This window comes from Alligator sinensis, unplaced genomic scaffold (genome assembly GCF_000455745.1).
Source record: "Alligator sinensis unplaced genomic scaffold, ASM45574v1 scaffold32_2, whole genome shotgun sequence".
NCBI lineage: Eukaryota > Metazoa > Chordata > Crocodylia > Alligatoridae > Alligator > Alligator sinensis.
Genome location: NW_005842670.1, coordinates 139,995 through 143,453, shown reverse-complemented (window position 1 = coordinate 143,453; position 3,459 = coordinate 139,995). Strand labels below are relative to the sequence as shown.

The following is a 3,459-nucleotide window of genomic DNA, read 5'->3' as shown; positions in this document are numbered from 1 at the left end:
TCCCTTTCTTGAAGATAGGCACCACATTGGCCTTCTTCCAATCATCAGGTACTTCACCAGGAGTTCTCGAAGATCCGTGCCAGGGGCTGAGCTATGATGCTAGCTAGCTCCTTGAGTACCCTGTGGTATAAACTGTCAGGGCTGGCTGACTTGAAGGTATCCAGCCTCTCAAGGTGTTCCTTCATGAGGTCAGCATTGATGGAGGGTAAGGAATCCCCCTCACCCAGGCCTCCCTGTCCCATAGTGGTCAGGGGTGTCCCATAGGACTGCTGAAAGACCGATGCAAAGTACCCATTTAACAAGTTGGATTTTTCCTGGGTGTCGGTTGTCAGTTGTCCCATCTGGTTTAGCAGGGGTCCAATGTTGCCCTTGCTTTTGCTCGGGCTCCTCACATATCTAAAAAAGGACTTTTTATTGCCCTTGATATTTGTAGCTAGTTGGATTTCTGTCGCTGCCTTGGCTTTCCTAGTTCGCTCCCTGCAGGTCCAGACCAGTGCAGAGTATTCCTCCTTGGAGGTGGATCTAGTCCTCCATCCTTTGTAGGTCTTTCTTTTTAGATGCAGGAGGCCTGCTAGTTCCCTAGAGAGCCAAGGGGGCTGCTGTGCCCTTTTACTGACTTTCCTCTGAGATGGAATAGACTTTCCTTGTGCATCCAGGATCGCTCCCTTGAGGAGCAACCACTCGTCCTGAACTCCCCTCCCCTTTGGGTCGTGGTCCCTTAGGGCCTCACTGACAAGCCTCCTTAGCTTATCAAAGTCAGCTTTCCTGAAGTCGAGGACTTCTGTCCTGCTGACTGACTTGCCAGCTTTACAACAGATGGTGAAGGTGATCAGCTCATGGTCACTGTCACCCAGCTTCCCTTCGATCATTAGGTCACTGATTAGGTTGTTCCCCATTGCCAGTACCAGGTCGAGCAGCGCTTTACTTGTCGTCAGCCTGTAGACTTCCTGCGTCAGATAGAGCTCATCCACGCATGAGAGAGAGCTTTATGACCGCTCAGATTTGGCCAAGCGCTCTTCCCATGAGATGTCTGGGTAGTTGAAGTCTCCCATGACAACCATGCACCGGGAGCGTGCGGCCTTAGCCAATTCCCTGGCGAACTCCTGGTCAAGCTCTTGATCCTGGGTAGGAGGTCTGTAGCAGACTCCTGCCATTGTGTCCCCTGTGCCAGAGGGTCTCCAGTTGTCTGCTCTGGGCGCCAATGTTGGCTTTAGCTAGTATGTAAATAAATATCAACTTCCCCAAAATGCCCTTCAGTTTGTCTGTCATGCATTGTCTAGAATTGTGTGTGTTTTGGCTGGGGTGAGCATGAAAGTGTGGATAAGCCAACGGGAATTTAAAAAAAATCTAATTTAGAATTGAAATGTGGATTGATGGGATGTCTAACAGCTGGCTGGTGAGTGTAGTTAAGAGAACATGATGCAGTTTAAGGAATTGGTCTGTATGTAATTGATTCATTTACTAACACCCACTGCTCTGACAACAGGATATAAGTAAACTCCCCCTAACTTCATAGAGAATTAGTCGTATCCTGCGGCAGGCTAAATGGGCCTCCTATGTGTTTAGTACTATTATTAGTAATGCTAAGTGCCTGACTCCTTATTTTAAAAATAAGTTTAATTTTTAGGTTGAATGTACATACTAGTTTTGTTGAGTTTATTCTTTGCCTGAATAGCTTTTTGGTGTATATATGTTATATGCTATGTCCCCAGTTCTACAAATGATTTGTATGAGTGGACCTCCATCTCTGGCTGCACTCCAGGATGGTCAGTAAGGGTCAGCACAAGCTCAAGAGTCCAGATGGGCAAATTGTGTTGTAGGAGTAGGCTTGTATGAAGATACATGTACCAAGGCAAATAGAGGGGAGTAACAAGTCTGTATGCTCTGAAATGGTATGTTCTTCAGTGACTAGCTCAAATTTCTCCAATTAGTTGCTTATTTTTTTTCTGATATATATATATATATATATATTTTTTTTTTTTTACAATTTGACATGGGGCGAGGAAATCCAAAATGAACCCCCACTAAACCACTCGTACATTGTAATATGACTTACCAGCACAGAACAAGTACTGAGTAGAAGATGTATAGTTGTTTTTTCCAGTGTGGATATCAAAGCAACTTTTGCTTCTGAAGACTCTTAAAAATCTACTCCACTTAAAGCGTTATCTGCTTACAAGAATTCATCTCAGAAGCAGACCTGTATTTAGTTCTGATGTTGGCTATAGGCAGAAATTGCTAAATATTGCTTTCTCGTACTTATCGTACATATATGAACAGAAATAATGCTTTTAAAGAAATTGTTTAGCCTTATTGTGAATGTGTGTGTATATAAGGTATGCAAAGCTAACTAGTAATTTTAAAAAGAGACTTACTAATGAAAAAAACACTCATTTTGACAGTTTTGTCAGCATCTGAGAATGGAATCATCTTCCAGAAGACTTTGACCAACTTAATGCTAGTAATGAGTTCTAGTCAGAGTATGAGAATAGTAGTTCACTGGCAGTTTTGATATTTGAAAATTGGTTTGATTTTGAATGGGATTAAACCAGATTCTTAGACCTTCTTCCAAAATAAAGATTCTATGAAATCTAATTTTAAAAACACAGCTAGCTGTGAAACTCAGCTGAGGTCCACATTGCGAACTGGAAGCCCTGGTTGTCCAGTTTAGTTGGACTCTTAGTGCCTAGGCTCCCAATTCTGCCATGGGAAGCTGTGAGAGCCCAAATGCCACCTGGGTACTCAGGAGGGCTGCTGCCTCTTGGGCAAGAAGCCCAGAAACCCTCAAGATGGTCCCCCAGGTTACAGCCGTCAAGTAGTCCAGATAGCCTGCTGGCTTAGGAGCTTGAAAATACTGGAGTACATGTCCTAGGGCTTTTGTAAACACTGTGATCCTTGAGACTGAGCCAGGTATTGGGGCTGACTGGAAACCAGATAGTTATCTGACAGAAACCCATCTATTATCAGGCAAGTTTCAAACTTTGCCTGTATTCCATCAGAAAGATTTATCAAAGTTTGTATACCCAGTTAAATACTTTGCTTTCAATGAACTGGCACTTTCTGATAGGAAAATGTTGGAAAGTTTTTGACAAGCTCTATTTAGTCAGTGTCTAATGCTTTGGTACAGTGAGAAAATAATTAAAAGTTATTGGGAAACTTATTTAAATTTAAATAGAAGAAAAGTAGTTGAGGATGGAGGCTGTTTTTAAAGCAAAACTACAAATACAGTAGAAGCTTGTCTGAATTGAAATTTGATTAACTAGTGATTTTAAACAAATAACTCTGAATACTTTTTCTGCCTCAAATGTTTGCATCCATGATTCCTTCTTCTTACTTTATAAGCAACTTTATATTGATTGCCATGAGGTTAGTGGCCTGGAATAAAAAGCTTGGGAGCAGGACACTATTAATAAAAACAGTGATGTTCATTGTTAACAGAATAGCGTGCAGAGGTTCAGC

At 42.3% G+C, this 3,459-nt stretch overlaps 1 protein-coding gene across 14 annotated transcripts in view; it reads left to right on the top strand.

The window, feature by feature from the left end:
* SSX2IP (SSX family member 2 interacting protein) overlaps window positions 1-3,459 on the top strand; it is a 69,260-nt gene that overhangs the window by 53,638 nt on the left and 12,163 nt on the right. The window lies entirely within an intron of this gene.